General features: G+C 40.4%; 1 long non-coding RNA gene across 2 annotated transcripts in view; it reads right to left on the bottom strand.

The window, feature by feature from the left end:
* LOC122163897 overlaps positions 1–21,158 on the bottom strand; it is a 30,028-nt gene extending 8,870 nt beyond the window's left edge. The window contains exons 1-5 of one of the 2 annotated variants that reach the window (XR_006170067.1): positions 21,050–21,158; positions 20,518–20,752; positions 19,659–19,784; positions 18,940–19,020; positions 16,876–16,946 (exon numbers count right to left, since the gene is read on the bottom strand). This is a non-coding gene — a long non-coding RNA (uncharacterized LOC122163897). The remainder of the gene's footprint in view (positions 1–16,875; positions 16,947–18,939; positions 19,021–19,658; positions 19,785–20,517; positions 20,753–21,049) is intronic. The other variant, XR_006170068.1, reaches the window with a different exon arrangement.
* Positions 21,159–22,596: the final 1,438 nt, after the last annotated feature.

The following is a 22,596-nucleotide window of genomic DNA, read 5'->3' as shown; positions in this document are numbered from 1 at the left end:
CACCCACCATCACACCTTTTTCCAGAGCAGTATGGCTCTGGGACTCTGTAGGGTTCTGAAAGCTCTCATCTTGATCTAATTTGGCACACACATCAGTTGGAAATAACTCCTGGGATGTCAGTAGTAGTTACTTGTAGCCGTGTCCATTATATTACGAACACCATGTGTCCAAAACAAGTATGAAACACTTCCAGAAACCATTCTTCTCTCTGTTGGAACAAAATGGCATTTCAGACTCACTCAGAACTGCCTGCTGCACAGGACCGTAAAGAATCAGTTCCCTAAGGGGAAAAGTATTCAACTTTCTGCACTTACCAGCTCAAGAAAACAAGAGATTCTGGCAATTAAGTGTTTCAGGAACAACTGAAAGCTATTGAACTCTTCCCATGAATCATAGAGTCATTTGAATTGGAAGGGCCTTTAAAGGCCATTTAGTAACTCCTCTGTAGTGAGCAGGGACACCCACAGCTCCACCAGGTGCTCAGAGCCTGGTCCAGCCTGACCTTGAGTGTCTCCAGAGATGAGCCACCCATCACCTCTCTGGGCAACCTGTGCCAGTGCCTCACCACTGTTGTAAAAAACTTCCATACAACCAAACTAAATCTCTTCCCTTTTAGTTTGAAACCATTTCCCCTTGTCCTGTCATAGCAGGTCTTGTTAAAGAGTCTGTCCCCTTCCTTCTTACAGCCTCCATTTAGATTCTGATAGGCCACCTTCTGGTCCCCACAGAGCCTTCTCCTCACCAGGCTGATCTGCCCCATCTCTCTCAGCCTACCAAAGAAGACCCACAGTTTGATTTGGACATATTCCTCTTCCAAGTCCCATAAAAACCATCAAGAACGGTACCAACAGATGATGTCCAAAGCCGCCTTTGTGAATTGGTACCCCGTTCTGCTTTGTCATCAGTCTAAAGTCTGAAGCATGCAAAAAGTAGAGACAGAGACTATGGCACAGAAAAGGATGAAGTAAGTGGGGAGTTAAACAGGATATGTTATTCCTATTTCCCATGTTGTACTGTATTTTATTTAATTTTTAATAAAGGATGGGAGACAACAAAGCTGAATAGAGCAAGAAGAAAAAACAAAGCTTGTTATCTACCTAGCAGAGGTTACTAGACTAGAGATGTTTCTGGGAGAAATGGGGAACCTGCTCTTGACCTTGTTCTAATGGGACAGCCTCACAGCTCTGCCCTGTCCTTGCCGCATTAACTCTGGATATCTTTCATCCAAGTCAATTATTTGGAACAAGTACCAGTCTCAGTTCTTCCCCAACATGAATTCTAGCTTTTCTTCACATCTTGTCAGCTCTCACACTGACTCCTCTCAGCCCCCATCTCCTGCTGCAGCAGGAGACCCTTCTCTATGCAGCACTCCCTATGCCAGGAGAGCAGACAAGAGCTGCAGCCATTTTCAGGACATGGGCTGCAAGGCAGGCAGAGAAGGGCACGTGGAGCCAGGAAACCCTTAGCTGGTGTGCTGAGTGAGCACTAAGCCTTGCTGACAAGTTCACACTCCCAAGTGGACATTTGCTTTTATTTTTAATTACACTTGAATTTCCCATGGCTTGCGTGGAAAGGAGTTAATGGCAGCTGTTTAATTAATTAATTAATACTCCAAGGAAGAAGAAGTCCTGCCATGCTCTGAACTGCATTTAGATATGTTGACTGTGCTCCAGTCAGGCAGTGAATCCAAGCAAGATCCTCGGGCTGCGAACTTCACACAGGATGCTTCAAACCAATACATACAACTGAGCTCAGGACAGTAGCTGTGGTTATGGCTATGGGTAGCTGCTTACTGCACATTTCCTTACATGTGCCAGGCAGATCAGTGCCTACAGCTATACTTTTGACAATGCTGATTTAAACCCACGCTACGGATTTCAGGGACCTCTAATGCCCTTAGAAAGAAGAGAAGCTCCTGAGGCCTCCCCTGAAATAATCTTTACCCAAGTTATGTCAGAGCATGCACATACACTCATGAATCTATCTAATAACTACTTCTGCACTGTGCACTGTATTCAGAAAACTCTGAGGAATGCAAGTAGCAGCAGCACTGAATAACAAATACGGATGGTAGCTCTGCAGCAGCTCTTCTTGTTAGCTGTCAGGAAGCTGGAGTGGCAGGTGAGCCTGCAACAAAATGAAGGGTAATGCTCTCCAAAGGGAGTGTTCTCCATCCTGTTACTGCGGCATGGTTTTCAACTTCTTTTTTCTTTTACTGCAGTGACACAATACCTCTATGAAGTGCTGCTTTACTTAATTAAGTCAAAAATGAGACAACAATGCATATTAATGAGCATCCTAATGAGCATTAATTTTTGATGCTCCTCATTAACAAGCATTATAAATTACAACAAATTTCTGTTTGACTGAATGTCAAAATTTGGACGAGCGGTGGCTTAAAACTGTAAATCTGAATGCTTCCCTGGGGGATTAGAAGGCTACACATAAATACTCCAAGAGCTTGGAATGTCAAACAGGAAATATAAATGCTGCAACGGGCTATCTTCCACTGCCCTTCTACACATGTCTAGTGAAATAGCACTCGTGTCTTTCAAATAGAGGCAATTTAGATTCAGAGAATGAAAAAAAGTAGCACCTAGCTCTTAAATGGTAAAAGCGGATTACTCTGCTGGCACTGAAAGCAACAGATGTCTTGTTATTGAAAGCTGTGCATAAGCAGAGGTGCACTCACCCCTCTGAACTGCATTAGTGCAATCAAACATTCGAGCTCACAGGGCAAGGTATAAAGCATAAACAAATATCTTTAAAAGATGAACACTTTAAAGAAAAATAAAAATAAAGAACTCGAGAGCACACAACACAGTGATAAGACGACTTCTCGGTGAACAAACATATGTATATAATCCATGCAGCTATTGTTACCAGGGGTTTCTAACAACTCGAGCAACATGGTTTTGTCACCTAGCAGCTCTTCCAAAATATACTCCCAGTGCCTCTGAGTCACTGCTGCATTTTGCTCCTTTACAGATAATCAAAGTAGCTCTTGCTTTTAGGCATTTCTACCTTGCTTTTGCGTTCCAGTTCTATCACAATCAAGCACTACTTGAAGGTGATAAACATTACACACCAAGGCAGTCTCATTTGTGCTTCTCATGCCTTGTTGTTTCAGAAGGAACAAACTCATAGCGTAAGACCTGCAGTAGTAAACAAATACAGATAACAAATCAAGTGAGGAGAGGTAAAGTTGCAGAAAGAATAGAGTCTGGCCTGCTGTGATTTCACCAGAAGCTCCAAAAGTTTGCTGCTACGCTTCACCATACCCATCTAACTATCCTCCAGGCATGAGATTCCCATTCAAAACCGTACTAAAATGAGAATAAGATGGTACTTGTGACATAATTAATATAACCAAAACTGAGGTGAAAGAGGAATAAAATCAGTTTCATTAAAAGCTCAGCTTCCTGAAATTCTTTTGCAGAGTATTCAAAAATAGTTTGAAGAGATTTTAAAGTTTTTTAGTATTTTCCTCTAAATATCATTAAAATCACAGTAGTTACATTTCACTTTATCAAAATATGGTATTTCTTAAGGGACAAGAAAATAATGTTCATATATGCCCCCCCTCCAAAATAACACATTATTCAATAAACTGCTTTCCCTGACCAAGACACTGATCAGTCCATCATAGATTGACCTTGTAGCAATTAAAGCACCAAGGATGGGTTTCCGTTTTCCTGAAGCAGACAGCTGAAACAGGACTCATAAACTATACCCCACAAGTGCCTGTCCATTGAATCCAGAGAGACTAGGGGGCCCCATCTGTATTAAACAGGTAAAGACGTAAAACAAATCCCACCAGTAGCACAGAAGTGATTGTTCTCTATAAAGGAAATGCAGCCAGATTTTTAGTGCTATCTTATTCGTCTGTAAAGCTGAACTCAGAAAGTCGGTACATAGGAGCTCTAGCCAAACAGGTGACAAATATATATTTCACATGATGTGTGAAAATGAAAAACATTTGGGAAGTGCCTGTGAGGCACCATCTGCAGCCATTACACTGAGCTGGAATAACCACTGATACTCTTGATTACCCAAGTAATCCAAGGTGTGCCCACCTGTGCCTGGTGTCCATGCCCAGCAGGGCTGCAGGACCCTGCAAGGGACGACTGGGGCTGCCACAGATCCATCCCAGCTGTCCCAGGTGATTCCAGCTGCCCCACTACAGGGCATGGCTGTACCCATCAGCTTTTAATTGGCAGTAAACTAGATCTCCCCAGGTCAAAACTGTCTTGCTCATGACAGTAACTGCCATGCAATACCCCTATCTGTCTGTACTGTCCAGCTTTTTATGTTATTTTCTCCCTGTCTGTTGAGGAAGGGAGCAAGCAGTTGGGCGCCTTCTGCCAGCCAGCCACAGCCAAGCCACCACACCACAGCGTGCAGGGTTCTGCAAAACTCTGCTTCCTGCTGCTTGGTGTTACAGCTGCTGCTGACACTCCACAACAGCGTTCCCCTCATTACTTAATTTAATAGGTATTCCTCTGCCCATGCTTAGTTGAACAGACTCCCTGTACTGCTCTCACCACTGCTAATAAATTAGAAGATGGGCATTAAAGAAAACATCCACTACTGTCCTCTTTCTTCAACAGCCACTCCTGAATTGCCAACTGGTTTTCTCTGTGATTGCTGACACTTTAAACAGCACAACTATTTCTAACACTCACACTAAACCAACCTGGATGTTTTATACCTGCTGAGCATCCTGTGGTCCTATTTTTCCAGCTGGGGAGGTGAAAACAATGTTGGCATTTTCAAGTGATCCATCACAAATTTTCATTTCTATTTTCAGCTTGCTTTCTATTGGTATGGCTTTGATTTCTACTTTGATGCTGTTTCCAATGATCAAAATAAGAAATACAGCCTTTTACTGACATCTTTCAAAACCATCTTCAAATTATGCTGTTTCAGCATCACAGCAGGAAAACTCAGAGAGATCTTCTGTTAGTATTTACACTGCAGGCTCGAAGTTTAAAAAATGGATTATTTTACAACCTTTGTTTGGGTCAGGAATATAATCTGTAATTGGCAAATAATGACATGCTTATTTTTTTGTAAAAGTGAACGATAACTGGCAAATGGATTTTCAAAATATCTTCCATCAGAGTATTATTATGGGGGGTTAACTATTTTTCTTTTTGAATCGGTCAAACTGTCCAAAAGGGTTTCTCATTTTTGCATGGATGAAACCAGAATTGGTGTACCCTCCAGCAGATGGCTATTTTATCTGCTCAAGGTGTGATTCACCACCTGTGAAAGAAATAGGAAAGTTTGGGAAAGGGGAATGAGGATTCTCCAACAGGAGCAAAGTCTCTTCAGGATCCCAGGAAATTTCCCAAACCACCCAGTAAACATCAAAGTAGCACTTGTGCTTATTCCTTGGAAGTAACATTAAACACCTCTGCAAGAAAACAAACATATTTTGTCTTGATCAATGGATTTGTGCTATTTGGCATAGCTCAGAAAACTTCAGAAACCTCTGTCAACACAGGCAGGAATCCATCTCTGACACACTGAAATTCATCAGTTGATATATTTCAGGAACAGCAGACTACTCAGTGAATAAGGAGTTGATTGAATGGTCACAGAGTGTTGTGGTCAAAATCTCTACGTCCAGGTGGAGGCTGGAAATGAGTGGGCTCTGCCTTGGGACTAGTACATCTTTATCAAAGACCTGTACAGTAAGACTGAGCTTGCCCTCCGCTGATGACAAGAGGCTGAGAAGGAAGGCCAGGTTGCATGGGGCCCTGGGCAGCCTGATCTACTGGGTGGTGACCTTGTCCATGGCTAGGATTTTGAACTAGATGATCATTAAGGTCCCTTCCAACTCAGGCTATTTTATAATTCTAAGAGAGCACTGGCAGTGCCAGCATCCCCTCTTTCCTTGCACTCCAGCATAAATTGCGGTCAATCACAGCATACCAAAGCTTGGGCATCCTGCCCAGGACTAAAGGGGGCTGGCTGACCCACTGGGCAACCATGAGGCCTTTCCCCAGAGGAGCAACCATGCAGTGTGATGTGGGGACAGGGTGATGCAGGAGCTGTGAAGAGGAAGGGAAATGACAGGAATTACCACCTGCCTTACGAGAAAGACAGCCTGCTCCCCTCTGCCAGTCCATAGCAGTGGCAGCATCTACAAAGTTACTGTCAGCCTGATATTTGAAAGCCCTACTACCCTTTTGCCTGGTGCAGGCAGCAGGAGTAATCCTCATCCTGCCTTGCCTCAAATTCAGCAGAGCCCCACAGCAGCAAGCAGTAAGCTTGCATGGCACTGTATGTCTGAAATTAGCTTTTGATACTCAGAAACAAAGGGCTCAGTTGTGCACTCCAAGCGCGTACCCCTCAAAACTTGCCAGCAGGCTGCAAGGGCCAGGGGAATGGGACCAGAATCAATACTTGCTGCTGTTTTCACCTCACCCCACTTAAACACATTTATGGTCAGTAGCAGAGGTTTACTCTCACTATAGTCACTGGGAAGATACAAATAAACTTTAATGAATATTGCCACTGCCCAGGTCAACAGATAAATGATTCTGTTATTTAACATAGCTCTCAGAGCTATATCTAGAAGTGGAAACCTACATTTTATACCTCCTTGTTCACAAACAAATGTTACAATGAAATTTAGCTTGCTATTGGCGGCATTTTGTGAGTTAAAGGGATAAACCCCATTAATTCTCTGCTGATAAAATGTTATTGAACTCACTGTAATGTCTATTTTTCCTTTGCCAAAATCCCTGATTCCTTTTTGTCCTTGCTACTTCCTCAGTGCTATTCCCTTACTGTAGGCTACATAAAATCAAAGCCGACTATCCAGGCAGCAGAATATTTCCTTTATTGAAAAATCTCCCGTATTTTCAGTTTATAAACTGTCAGCCTGCAAGGGACAACTGCTCACAGCCCATTCCACACAATAACCATTCTTTGCAGGGCATGGCAGGTTGCAAGAAATGCCCCCTCAATCTTACATCCTTCCCACAGCTTCCAAACAGTAAAATTACTCTAAAGAAATACTAGGCTTTCTAGATCAAATGATTTCACATGAACAGTTTTACACAAAACCATCTTCTAAGCTAAAAAATATATATATTTTAAATATTATAATATTCTGCTTTAAGATATGAGACCAAATGGTTGGGCTAGTAGGTGAGACCACTGGGAACCAACCCAAAATTGATGTATCTGATTTCACTTGCCAAGCTGAATGACAAGCTGAGAATTGAGGCAACCAATTTCAATTTGAAAATAGCTGCCATTCCCTCTTCTCATGATGTAGAGCAGAATTAAGAAAAAGCAGCACCCATCCTTCCTGAGAGACAGTGCTGTTAAAGCCACCCACCCCACTTACAGAGATCTTCAAAACAGCATGGTGTAAAAGCTGACTTCTGCCTGGAGAGCATGAGCCTGTGCTGGTAGAAAAGAATGCAGTTCACAACTCCAACAACAGGACACCGAATGGAAAATATTTGTTAAGAGTGAGGAACTAATGTAAGGAGAAGATGATAGGACAGCCAAGGTGGAAAGGAGGAACTTGAACAATTTTGCAAGAACTGAGTGCTTTTCTTTATTTAATATATTTATTCACGAGTCAGGATACTATTAAGAGTGTGCTAATGAAAAATCATTAGCTGATGATGTCAGGTTAGGAGATCTGATCAATACAAAGGAGGAATGGAACATCACACAGGAAGAGCTACAAGATCAAAGCTGAATTTAAGAACAACAACGGTTTTGATTAAAGTAGAAAATTAACATCAAGAGAGGTTTAAGAAAGAGAAAAGCCTGGGTGTGTGACTACAGAAACAGCCAGCACGGTGCTAGCATGGCTCCACCAGCCAGCTCAGCAGGGACACAGATATACTAATGAAACTCTCCAAGCACAGGAGAGAACGCAAAGCTGAGAATAACACTGGTTAACTTTAAACTGGTCGTTAAAGGAAGTGTCTTGTGGCTAAGAGCTACTTTTGCCCCCAAAATAAATGGGTACATAAAGAAAACTCTAGAAAAGTCTTCAAAATAATGGCAACAGCAAGAAGGAAAGTATCCTAAGACTGAGTTTAACATATTTCTGAATGGGATTATTTCATCTGACACGAAATGAATGATAATTTCCTGCTCTGGCCAGCAGGTGGGCAGTGCTCTGGGAAGCACGTCCCAGCCCAGAGCTCCTGTGCTCCAATGGCAGGAGTCACCTTGAGTTGGATGATGCTGCACGATAAGGGCCCAAGGGAATTCATCATATTTAATATTAAAGACTTTACTTTGACACAATTTCAATTGACTGCAACAAATCAAAGCAAACTCTGCAATAAATGTCTTCATAATGCCTTTGCTGTAGCTGTACTCTGAAAGTCCAAAATCAATAAAAACAAAATGGTGACATATGTTTGTATTATTTGAAAAACTAAATGCGTGCAAGGGGATCTGTCACTGCAGGATTAATAGAGTACAAGATGTTCTGTTTGTTGGGCAGCTGATTGTCTGTCTCATAATATGAATTTTGAAAAAGCTAGGGATTTCTGCTAGTGCATTTGCAGGTTTATGCTGAATTTCACATTAACAATAAATCATCCTGTATGTATAGCTCTCTTTTTCAATTTACTGCTACATAACTTCATCAGTTCACACAGGGAATAGGGCCATACGCATAATGAGTAAAAATCTGATAATAAAATATTAAGTAAGACAACGAAACAAAAACATCTGAAATATTAATACCAAGGCTCTAGAATACCCCTCATTGCCATTCAGCACACATTTGGTGTGCACATACGTCTTACATGTTGGTGGAATGACTGAGAGAATGCCAGGTAACATGCTCTAATGACTGCAAAGCAATATACTCAGAATTAAGAAATCCATTTAACAATGATGTAAATAAAAATAAGATGCGTTCTGTTGTGAGTTGAAAGACAGTATTTTTGTTCTAGTTTGTTTAGCTCCCACTGAGGAAGTAATTTTTCACTAGGTTAGTACCCTTCAAAACTGAACTCAAATTTATTTGTGAAGACTGATCCTTGGCTGTCTACATGGCTGTTCTGCTGGGCTGTTACAGGAAAGTCCTTGTGGTGCCGGACACTTGCATAGCCAGCATTAAGCCTGTACTTAAGCATTGCCTTGACTTCAGGCAGTTCTTTTCAGAAGGCATAGAAACGTATGCTTAATTTTAAAATTAAGCATATCAGCATATGCTGATATGTGTTTGACAGTTAAAAGAACTTTCTGCATATATCTATGCATAGTCTGCAGAAATAAGGGCATATACTTTTGTCCTAGCTTTCTGGGGACCTTCTGCAGATTCAGACACTGAAGAACAGGAATTAATCCAGTCTAAGATTCATTTTTTACATGCATCTATATTCAAAACCCATAGGCAAGACCTTTTCAAGACCGAGTGTTTTCATGATTCCACAAAATGCAGCTCTCCCATCCCATGTGTCATGCAAATAGGCTCATGAATCGAGTAATTCTCCTCAACTAACCAGGATCGTATTTACTTAACTGATGTGAAAAGACAAAGGAAAATATACTGCTCAACGTGTGCAAAATTTATGGTAACATCATGTGTTTAACAATTTTATCCAAGTTTCAATCTGGGACAAAACAAATATGTTCACATAATCCCAAGCCATATTATAGTGGTTGCAATGCAGTAAGCAATGTAAAATTTTAATTCATCATTAGTATTCATCATTCATCACAGTACACATACAGGTTTTGTTTTTAAATAACAATATGCAAAACTTTCAGAGTCATTAACAATTTAATAAGCTGTTTAAACAAGAGAACACTTTGAAATGCTTGATCTGACTGTGTCTATGCTTTCCACGCATCGTGCAATAATTTATTATCATTTTCACAAATTGCTTGTCAGCTGGAAAAAAAAAAAACAGAACTGTTCTGCAATTATCTCCATTCCAGAAAGTCTCTATATTAACTTTATATCAATGCATACAATAAGTATATGGATACAGATCAAATATGTTTTCCATTAACAAAATGTTAATTGCCCTTTCCATGTCATAAAGACTTGCTGATTACCCATGGAAATTCTACTGCAAGATCACAGAACACCCCGTATCCTACTGCCAGGTCTTAAGGCAGCAGTATCTACATGTTCTATGCAGTAACACACAGAGTCAACAGCTGTAACGACTAAGTAGAACAAACTAGGCTTGGCAGCATAAAGTCAGCTGCAGGACACTGCTCATGCTTCTCAACGTTTTGAAAAGATCATTTTATATCTTCACCTGCAACTGAGGAACTGCCTACCTCCAACTTGGGCAGGGAAGGAGGATAAATCGTAACGTGGTTGATCTTCTGCATTTTGATACTCCCTTGAGATGGAGATGCATTAGCATAACATAAACTCTCTATATGTGTGTCTTGAAAAAGGGATTCATGAGCAGAACTAGTGAAACAATTCCCTTCCCTCTAGAAGACCGAGATTAAATGGTGTGCTATGAATCAGGGCTCTGCTTTCTCTCTAATTCTGCCTAAACTCAGTCACAATTTGAGGTGAAGTCTGTGACCCGTGCTCAGAAAAAAAAAAGGAAAAAAAACTACAGAAAACAACAGTTGGCGTGATTACTATGACTAAAGAAATACAGGGCTAAAATTTGATACTTTGCTCTAGCTTATATCAGGGCATTGCCACGATGTAAAGCCAAATCTCTTAACTCTGGGATTCTGAGCATCAATTTGACCAACACCAGAACTAGCTCCTTCCACATCTGCCTTTATTACCAGAGCATAACTTTCCTTGAAGCTTGCCTCTGGCCTCCACTTCTACAAGTAGCCCTTTTACAGCTTTCTGTTATGCCAAATACTATTTAGTCAATAGAGGGCAAGTCTTCCAGCATTTTGAAGTTTAATACCAATGTCCAAGTCCTTCTTCCAAGACCAGCTGACAAGTAGTCATCACCATTTTACACTGAGACTTGCATTCTGTTTTTCTTGCATTTTCAATTAATCACTGACACAATGTTAAGAAGAAAGAGAGCAAATCTAACATTTGACCCCATCTATTTCAATATCCAACCTGTACTGCATCAAGTGAAACCTCCTATGGAAGCCTGCGGAGAATACAACAGTTGACCTCACCCAAATTTGTGTACCTGAATACTCACAACTTAGTAATTCAGTTCAAGTTCTATTTTCTGTGATTGTTAATAAAACTTTATTTTATAAGCATAAACTTTTGTAATTTTTAACTGCAGGGGCAACAACAGTGCTTGCCAGGATACTGCCAGTCTCTAAATGCTCATGCTGGCACAACACAGCAGTTTTGCGTTGTATCTTGTTCCCAGACTCACATTGCTTTGTTTTACTTTACTGAAGTATGAGAATGCACATAATTGACCGGCCACAGCAAAGAAATCTGCTGAGAGTTTGAACTTGGGTTTTGAAAATGCAGGTTAAGGAAGAACCTACACATCTCCAAGCCTGTACCACTGAAAGCGTGATTCTTGTGGTTTGGGATAGATTTGCAAGATGGCTTTGACATTCTGTAAATACCCCCAGCCATGCACTGAGAATTATTCCATGCATTTCACATCCAAGATCCTACAGCTTTCCAACATGAAGAGCATGTAGTATTGCATATTAAGTTGAAATAATAGGGCTCTGAACTCCCATTGCCTGCCATTTGAATTGCAGAATTACTACAGAATGAAAACCTTTACAGATCAAAAAAGTTTAGTCCTAATTAGGACAGCCTATTAAAATAGGGTGACATCTACTAGCAAAATTAAACAAAGAAAAGAAAAGTAGCTCTTCTAATAGAAACAAGGAAGTGAATATAGTTAATGTTATTACCAGCAATGAAAAATCATAGAATCACAGAATGGCCTAGCTGAAAACAACATCAAAGATCATCTACCACTAGATCAGGCTGCCCAGAGCCACATCCAGCCTGGCCTTGAATGCCTCCAGGGATGGGGCATCCACAACTTTCTTGGGCAACCTATTCTAATGCATCATCACCCTCTTATGAAAAACTTCCTCCTAATATCTAACCCAAAAATTGTGGTAAAAAGATTTGTAGGCATGATAAGTGAAGAGCTTGGAAGAGAAACATTGGCCCAAAGGTAGAAAGATGTCCACCAATAGAACAAAGTACACCACTTGCAGTGCACATCCTTTAGGTTTCAATACACACTCTGGACTCAACAGTAAATTACCATTATGTCATGGACAAACTGCACAGAGTCCTGGTAAGAAATGTACAGCAGATGAAAATAAAATAATAGACTATCTGTCATTAAGGATTCCAGCATTCACAAACGAGGATCAACTTCATATGAAGCACTGATGAAAAACAGCTGCCTTAGAAGAACTAAGGTCTTACTCAGATTGTAAGAAATGGTATTTATTTCAGATGCTTTGGGAAGATCTCTAAAGACAATGTGGTTACAGAAATGTTGGTTCTTAGTTAACACTGTATGTTTTTGCTCTCATTTCATCATAGTTGATTCATAGCATCTCTGGCCATTACGGGTCTGTTTTTCACTACACAGTGTACCATAATCTCTCATTAATACCAGTGAGATGCACTGAAGTTTCAAAAAGCATTCTGCATTTGGCAGGTATAGGAAAACTTGGCAAAATGAGCACTGAAGGAATAGTCTTTCAAATAAGGCCTGCAGCACTCCACGCTGTAGTTGCTTGTGACATGCTGCTCGTATGGCTTGCTGAATCCTAACCATAAACTTCATTAAATATGATTCCCTACAGAGAAGAATAAGCATGCATCTTACCTACATACATTATAATTTTGAGGCCAGCTGAGGATTTACGAGAGACAACTCCAGCTGGGTTGGGAAGGTAAAGCAAAATGAAGAGAGACAGAAGCAAAGTACTGCATTGCTAATGCAGTAGCATCCTCTGAACAGATCAAAATGAGCTTGAAAAACAAATGCAAATCTGAAAGCACAGAGTAAAGCTCTAGATCTTGGCCCTTACATATGAGTTACATCATACGAGGGAAGTAAAATATCATCTTGACCTACATTGCTTGCCATGCCATTCATTATCATGGTGTTGTAAGACAAGAGCTGGGACAGATTCAGCCCTATGCGTGTTGTCATCCAAATGAGTGAGTACATAAATTCTGATATTCTATCTCCATTTGAACGCTCAAGTGCCACCAAACTGGCACATTTGTGCCTTTCACTTTTTCACCAATATGCACAAGTGGGAATCCTCGGGCACCCACATTTACAAATTAAGCAAATATTTTTCTGTAACAAATAATTTCATACTTGGAAATTATGTTAAAGCAAGCTATAAACAAAGCCTACCAGGGCACTACAAATTTACTGCAAAACAAAAACAACATTAAACTACAAAACAATGAAAAAAATAACATCATTTCCCATATGCTCAATGTGTCAACAGATATACAGTCCTTTAGGTAGCAATAGTACTAATGAAAAGTCAGCTGGGACAAATGGCATGTTTCTGTTTACTATTAGCATTATTTAAACTAGATGTAAGGTGTGAATAGGGCTTTAAAAATAAGTAAAAGTGTGACTGATCCCTGCTCTGAAACATATGTGATCTGAAGTAGAAGAATCTGTGGATAACAACTTTCAACTTTTTGCAGTGTGGAAAAACATTACAACAAAAAACACGTTTCAAAGTTTTTGTCTATGAGGGGAAAGTTTAATTCACTATTTCTTCCTTTTATTACAGCAATGGGTTCTGATGAATTCCTCCACTACTACAGCTGAAGCTGCAGACAGGACTATCTCCAATTCTACCACACAAATGGAAAACAAGGAGAAGTGCCATAAAACAGAACAAGCTTCAGATCTCATCTATCAGGTGCCAACAGCACACTGTGGATATATTCCTGAGGAACTCATGTGGTCTGAGCCAGTTTCCAAGTCAAGGCAAGTCTCCTATGGTTAAACTATGGGGCAGTATTTTATTAACCACAAATCAGTTATTGCTGCAAAAAGCATCAAATCCTGCCTACCAATGAGACCTGTTCTGAGCTGATGCATGAGCTGCCTGGCTTGAGCCTTCAAGGGGCTGTGGAACAAACCCTCAAGACTGCTGCTTGCTGTCAGCCCAGCAGACCAACCCCGCAGGGCCCCTCCATGCCTGCTGCACTCAGGGACAAGAGCAGAGCAGGCAGCCCCAGAGCCAAGGGAGCAGGTGGCAGCAGCACAAACCTCAGCAAGCAGCGTGTGTTGGAACAATCCAGTTTGTTAAAACTGAATTGCTCAAATACCTGGTAAGGCTTCACCTGGTGATCCTACCACATCCAAGCTGGTCTTTCCATTTGCTTGTCTGTGTGGTGAGTAGATGACAAAGTCCTGATGAAGGACTTTGGGGACAAGGGGAATGGTTTTAAACACAGGAAGGTTTAGGTTGGATACTAGGAAGAAGTTTTTCACTCAGGGAGTGGTGATGCACTGGAACAGGTTGCCCAAGGAGGCTGTGGATGCCCCATCCCTGGAGGCATTCAATGCCAGGCTGGATGTGGCTCTGGGCAGCCTGGTCTGGTGGTTGGTGACCCTGCACATAGCAGGAGGGTTGAAACTAGATGGTCATTGTGGTCCTTTTCAACCAAGGCCATTGTATGATTCTATGATTCAAATCTCTGCCTGTCATGGGAAATATCCAAAGATCTTCCAAATATACACAAATGAGTTCCTGATGCCCCAGGGCATATCAGGATGCAAAGAAAACAAGTTCTACAGTTTTCTGAGAAGAAGCAAAGGGCATCAAATGCTAGGAAAAAGCATGGTGGAAGTACAGACACAACACATCTTTCTAGATCTGTATGCATAAATATCAGGAAACAAAAGCAGTACACTAAGACTCCTAAACAGAATTCCTCTTCTGTTATAAATCCTTTTTTTTTTTTTTTTCCCCAATATTTATCCAACTGCAAGCTCTGACAGTACCTTCTAAATGAAGTAATTTGTTTTAATTATCAAATTTACAAGACCAAACAAACTAGCAAATAAGCTTAATAGCATATTGGCAGTTATTAGATTGTTGACGAAGAGAACGGATACAGATACAGTGACAGCATTAAACTGAACATCATATCTCATAGAAACATCTACAAAACAGGTGAACACAAGAACCTAACACTATGTTCCCATGTCAAATTAAAACTTTTTTTTGTTTGTTTCCAAAGATTTGTTATGCAGTATTCTTAGCATGCATCACAAGACCTCCTCCCCCCTTCCACCAGCTCTGCTAGAGCTGAATGAAATAATACCAAGAAAGGAATTTGCCTCAGGTTATTTTATGCAGCCTTTTTGAAGGCTAAGGGCAAAAATACAAGCAGGCCTATGAAGAATTTACAATAAGCTGACTGACACAGTTAAGAAAACTTGGAAGTGTTCATCTAATGAGCAATACATATAACTGCTAAAACCTGAACCATCAGCACCTCTGTTGGGATCTTCTCTCTTCCTAGCCCAGTAATTCTGATGTGCTCAGACTGACATCTACCTTCCTCCATGCTTTTTATACACTGAAAGTTACTTTATTAACATTAAAAGACTCCTTCCAACAACGGTGGCCACCAAGTCCATTTTCACATGGATTCACAGCTCCTGGAGCTGATTTCCCTGGAGCTGAACAGCCCGAAAAGTAGCAGGGATCCCCTGGGCTGGGGCTGTCAATCAATACAGCTCCCATGTCTTACACTAGCAGTTCACACCTATCTAAGAGTCCACCTCACCTACCAACCTGCCCTACCACCTTGGTTGAAATTCAGTGCACAAAGAAATAATTCACATTTACAGAAGTACAATACATAAAAATTAATTAAAACATTAAATCTTTCTAAAGAAATGTGATGTACACAATTAAACTCAGCATTTAGTATAGGGGAATAATCCCTTCAGACAAAGGTCACTGGTGCGGTGATGAACATCTTTCAGGTCTTCCAAACAATGCTATCATTCTTTTGTCCACCTCATTAATATCCTCCCCCACAGCCTGCATTACCTAGTTCACACTACTAGAAACACTGCTTTCAGCAATGCCTATGTGTGCTGATTTTATTTCTCTCAGCAATTTCCTTACCAGATACCATATGCACGTGTAATGTTATTTCAGCTCAGATTTACACAGCACCTCTGATATTTCCCACATGCAAGTGTACGTCTCTGAATTGGATTTCCGAATATAACAACAGAACATTCCACATATAAAAAAGCTTGTTTATTAGCACCATAAAATTGTCAGTCGTTTATGCCCCACTTGTAAATACCAGGCCACATTAACATAAACTTGCCAAATGCAGAACAGGGGGGAGAGTGGGTGATCTTCCCTGCGATCCTTCAACAGGAGAGCGAAGCATAAATAAAAAGTGAGCGTGGTGGGAAGTGCTACTGTTAGTTCTAGTAATTCTACTCCAGCTCAGAGGAGCAGACTCATGGCCCGAAGGACATGAGCGTGCACAGCCAGCATCCCTTTATTTACTGCCCTGAGTCCCTGCCATGCTCACTAGCTTGACTTCACAGGAGAGCACGTTGGCTCATCTTGTGCAAAGATATACATATTTTAGATGCTGACTACTCTCCTTGTCAGATTCGAGACCTAATCAATCCCTTATGCTATAACCAGGTGTAAGTCATAAAGAGGTTGTTATTAAAAAGTTTTATAGAGTGAGAAGCTTAGGTACTCAAGCAGGAGAGAGGTTTTATAAACAGCCCACTGTGCCGTCATGGTTTCAGGCACTGATGCCAAGACTTCTACCCTGTGGCCAGTTTTAAGCATATTTCGTTATTCTCAATCACTGGTCTTGAATTCTAGAGTTACTTCTGCTGCTGGCTTATAAAAGCCAAATTCTCCATCCACAGAAAGATCCAAATAAGACTTACCAGAACACTTTGGCTTGGAGGCCAGCAGTGACAGTCAGCGGCACCACAGCACTGAATTTGACTTTGCACACCTGTTTCGGTGGTAAGAGAGTGAAATGTAGAATGACTACAAAACTTCTACAGACTGTGCTCTGTGTGAAAAATGTGACTGTAGACAGTGAGTTACTCTAAAAATGAAAATATGAGCAGCAAAAGAATACAAAAAATCAAAAATAAAGTATGGACTTTATGTTACCAAAATGTCAAAGCAGCAACAAACATCCTCGATGAATTCATGAGTGCTTGCAAGCTTATACTTATTTCAGGTTATTTTTCAGTATAGCTTAAATCAATGGAGTATAACTTAACCTTAAACTAGAAAACCAATGCAGATTTATCTATCACTTGCAAAAGAAAAAAAAAAAAAAACAACTAAATAAATTCAGTAAGTTATTGCAAAGGCAAAGTTAGAGCCACCCTGCCCACACAGGACAGCACTGCTCCCTGAGCTCCTCCTGCTCCCACTGGCTGCTTGTCCCCAGGGACCACCCTGTGTCACTTTCTAAGCAGCAACTGCAGAAGCCTCTGTGTTCAAAACCCGAGGAAATCCCTTAATAAGGGGAATTTATATGTGCATACTGCAGCTGCAGTCCATGTTCAAGCTGCTCACTTACAAATTTCCTGCTACATCCTCCAAATTCCAGCAAGCTATTATCTTAAGCTCTGCACAGCAAGTCCAGCCTTTGGTGGCATCTCACTCTGCTATTTTTGTCCTAGGTGATACTGCCTCCCTTGTCATTTATCAAAGTAATCATGACTCAAAGGACCCAGTTCCCACCCACACAAACAGAAAAAAATTTAGAGCAAGACAGGATACCAGGTATCCACAATGCTGTTATTATTATCTTGATAAAATAGCAGGGACACACATTCTGCCTGTCACAATTAAGGTGATAAATGCCTGCTTCTTTGAGGCTTGTTTGAAAGTCAATTATGCAGATTATTTCTAGAATACAGACAGATGGTCTTTTCCCCCATATGAGACAATCAAGTTGAACTTTGATATGTGCATAAAAATACTGTAATTTGTCAAGCTCCAATGGGGCCATTTTATCACAGATAACCAAAAGACTATATGGATTTTTGTATTTGCCTCTTTTCGATTAACACAGCCTATGTTCCTTTTTATTCAGAATTTTTTTTTTAATGGAAGCTTTGCTATGTTTCATCTTGAAGCCAAATATTGATCTTTCGGTCGAGTCTTCAGGTTTTGATTAACGCAAAAGGTTGCCAAGCAAGCAGCTTTTTGTTTGTTTTTTGCTAATTTTTTTTTATTCACTTGCCACAGTAAATCTTGCTTTTATTGTCCCACCACTGAAAAGAAAAAATGGATTTATTCGAGCACCTAAATAATTTACAATACAGAGCTTTTTGGAAAGACTGATGCAATGCTGACCTTTGTTTTCCCCCTACTCTAGTTGACAATAGAAAATTTTTGATTGACTTGAAAGGAATAGAAAGGAAGAAGATTGATTTTGACATGTTAATGATGGTTTAATGCAACAAAAGCTTTAGAAAATGAGTGTTTAGTAAGGAGCTTTTTTAACAAAGCAAAAACAAGCTGTTGTAAATACAAAAATTGCCATCAATATTTTTCTCATAATTTTCATTCTCTAACAGGTTGAATTTTGTGCTCCCATTTAAGAAACAAGTTAAATTTATTTTTGATGCACAAATATTCTGGCTGCCTAAATTCCACTTCATCCATAGTCCATGCTTATCAAATCCACAGTAGACTTGATATGCCAAAGCACACAGATCCTGGCAAATGTAGGAAAGAATATTCTGAAACAGAAGATGAGGGGACCAATATCTTGTTTCTTGTAGACGTTTTTTATATCCTCGTGTTGAACAACTTTGGCTCCCACACAAATGCAACCAAATCAAAGACCTGGCTCCAATCCAACTGAGCCCAGGGAGGGCTTAAGCCTGCTTCCAAAGCAGTGCAAAACCCCATGAAGGTATAAATATTGATAAATATTTGAAGTCCACAGCATGTAGAGTCAATAGTAGATACTGTCTTACCTGTCTGAGGTTTAATGTCAGACAACACAAGATTAATAACACCTGCCTAATCAAGGAGCGTTTCAAGGTCTCCAATGAGAACTGCAACAGAAAGACAAGATATTAATTGAAGGGAACTTTTTGGATACTAGAAGTCTTCCTTGACACCACTGTCTAGAGCCTATAGTACAAATCACTGCTGGACACAGACATATACAGTTAGATCCAGATGGACATTAAGGCAACGGGTATTTTGGCAGAACATTTTACCAACTTTCACTGTAAGATACGTCAGATGGATTATCGTGGTTCATAAGGAGACATGGATATCAATCATCAAAACCCACATTTCAGCAAAATATTCAATACAAGCTTAAAATAACTCTTCTCAATCTATTAGCCAAAGTACTTGCATTACCTACAAGTTTCTGCTTAGCCCCTCTCAAAAAACATATACTGACTTCTTATGCAGTGCTTTAAACTCAACCACACACCAGAAAGCTGCTCACACAGTATTAACGCCACCAAATCTGACCCCACAAAGCTTCCAAACTGCACAACACTGCAAAAATCTACCAGTCATTCAGGGCAGAGGCAGCTGCTGCTGAATGCAGCAATCATTTTGCCTTTCTTTTTTTTAAAAAAATTTCTCCAGACAAACCAAAAAGAAATGGCTCCATATCAATAAAATGGTATGTCAATTTGGTAATAAATATTCAGCTTTTCTCTTGGGAACTTACTGCTTCATTCTAGTTCTGATGGAACATATTGCCAGCCAGCACTCAGGGGCCCAGTATTTCACGTTATTATACATCTGCCAGATATTCATGTCCACTCTCTCCACGTGAGAAGAATAATGTGTTGATCTACGTGTGGAAGACAAGAAGGTGTTCAGGAGCAGTCAGCATACATTAACCAAAGAAAAATCATGTTTAAACAACCTGATTGCTTTCTACAGTGGGACAAACAGCCGGGATCAGTGGCACAGTGTCCAGCTGGAGGCCTGCAGCTACTGGTGCTCAGCAGGGGTCGATGCTGGGTCCAGTATTATTTAATTCATTCATCAGTGACTTGAGTAAAGGGATAGAGGGCCTCATCAGCAAGTTTACCACTGCATGAAAAATCCAGGAAAGAGAATAAGGGCACAAAATTCAACTCATACATGAAAAAGTACGTTGCAGCAGCACCATTGTATTTTCCGGGGAGCAAGCATGAGAAACAAAAGGCTGAACATATGCAAACGGAAAGACTATGTGATATGGCAGATGAAAGTTCTTCAAATTATTTTTAAAAGTATTCTGTAAGTGGGAGAAGATGCGAGAGACAAGGGTTTTCAAAAGAAAAAATTGTTATCATGAAGTGAAGGAATCAAAAAATTGTTGAACCTTGCACATTCTTAAAGCTACTCACGCAATTTTCAATTGTGCTTAAGTTTACAAGGACAAATCAGACCTTTGAAACTAACAATTCCATTTTCAAGGGTGTCCATGAAAGACTGAAGCCATATACAAATAAGTTACAGGATACAAAAGAAAGCCACGTAAATAACAACAACAACAAAAAAAACCTCAGGGTGAATGTCAGCAATTGAAAACATACATGCAGCAGCTGCAAAGTAAATTACTGTAGTCAAAGTCTCTCCTCAGACTCAAGAGCTCATACGGCCGTCTTTTAAAGGTCAGTAGTGAAGTCAGTCACATTGGAAAAGTAGTCCAAGAATATGAAATCCAGTGTTGAAATGATTTGTTTGCCCAGGGGTCCTTATTAGAAAGGTAATCTCTTCTCTATCACTGTTTAATAACATATCATTACTTTGTGAAGTGCTTTAAAATACCTGGAGTACAAAAGATGATATTTAAAACAAATTCATTCTATTCTATCCCAAACAATACATAAAAAACTGAAGAGAAAGGATAAAGATGTTAATTTCACTGACAATTTTGTAACACTCCATGAGAGAGAGAGCAAACAGCTATAATTCCAAAATTACATATAACCACAGGCCATTTTGTCATGTGAAAAGTACCAAGAGATGATAATTTCTCCACTGACTTTAATTAAGCTTCATGTAGACTCTCTCACAGACTCTCCTTCCGGTTCTCCTTGTTATTAAAAGAAAAAGTGAAAGTACCTTCCAGGTGAATTTTGACGAGCGCTCGTAGTTCCGCAGTCTTGCAGAATGAAAAGTTTACATGTAAAGTCGAGGTTTTGATGAATGCCAACGTGAAAGCCAATTAAATGGGCTGAAAGGAAGACACAATTTCCCATTGTCTAATTGCCTCACAGCACCTTCAAGGTAATAAATTTGTCATATTGAATTATTAATGAGCAACGAACATTTGACTTGTAGCCTTGAATAGAAAATAGTTCATTATCAGTTGGCCTTGTTCCTTCCAAACAAAGAGTGGCAAGAGGGGCGTTAAGAAAAAGGTGTCAGACAAAGCTCTTCCTCACATCAGCATCTTGCACATAGCATGCCTTTTGGTGCAACATCCTGCAAAAATTCCACTGAGGGGGAAAAAATCTAATTCCTAATGCTCTTCAGCCTTTGCAGCCTAACAAAATTCCATCTGGATTTCCCAAAATACTCTACTTCACTGTCCCTCACTTGAAACATATACAAGGCTATGTCAGTGTAGAAGGAGCTCAAAAAAAACAAAGGCCAGCTTTACGATTATGTGGCTCTTTGAGACTCTACCTATCTTCTTTGCAGAGAACTGCACACAGAAATGAGATGGGACAGGTAGAAAAGACCTCTGTAATGGTGGAGGACTCCACTGTATCTTGTTCTTAGAACAGAATGAAGTCTAGCCACTTGGTTTGGTGTTAGATCTGCAACTAGATAGGGAATTATGGAATAAAGTTCATTTGCCTATATCTGGGCCGTCTCAACAGCAAAGGCTTAGGCTGTGCCATGCCTGGGGACATGCAGCTGCCCTGGTAATGGGCATGCTAAGAAAGCCCCAGATATAGGAGCACTGGTACTGGTTCTCCTCTGAGTCTGGATCACACTTTCTCCAAGGGCTGCCACTCCATACAGCACACTTCAGAGTAGCATACCCTACATTAACTACTTTGCCTTCAGAAAGTAATTGCTGGTTGGGAAAGCATTCCTTGCACTTAGAGAGTTCTCAGGTGAAGGAGAAGAAGAGAGAGGCAGTCAGTTTGTGTCCTGATTGTAAAACATAACAGGAAGACACAAAGCCTCCCAGCCCAAGCACAGAGAGCACCTGCACGTACCCTGGATGTTCAACTCTGTACATTCAGCGAGCATTTCAGCAAGCGTTTTCTGAAGTAGTTTTCATTTTTACAGAAAACTTATAATCGTTAATTTGAACCACAGGGCTCAAGTTCGCAGTGTCAGTAGGACTAGTTCATAACTCCAGGATAGGAAGCCCTTCTCTTTTTGATCTCGAGATGAATAAAATCGGCTTCTTTGATGCCTGACCATTCCAAAACTCAACTATTCCCCCTTCTGCCTCACTTCATACCAGGGTTCCCCAGTGTTATTCAAAAACAAGATTAATACCTGCTCAGTGGCTGTTTCCATGGCCAGGTAATCACAGCCGATGGCTATAAATGCTCACAGAGCCCAGTAGTTTACTGGAGCTTCTCACCTACTTTGTAAACAAGCTTGTTACAGAAATCATACAAGCTGCTCAGAGTTCATATCACTTC

This window comes from Centrocercus urophasianus, unplaced genomic scaffold (genome assembly GCF_019232065.1).
Source record: "Centrocercus urophasianus isolate 14NV4802_14NV808 unplaced genomic scaffold, USGS_Curo_1.0 seq_24, whole genome shotgun sequence".
In the NCBI taxonomy this organism is placed as follows: Eukaryota; Metazoa; Chordata; class Aves; order Galliformes; family Phasianidae; genus Centrocercus; species Centrocercus urophasianus.
Note: the sequence above shows the minus strand (reverse complement) of the source record. Positions and strands in the feature narration are given on the sequence as shown.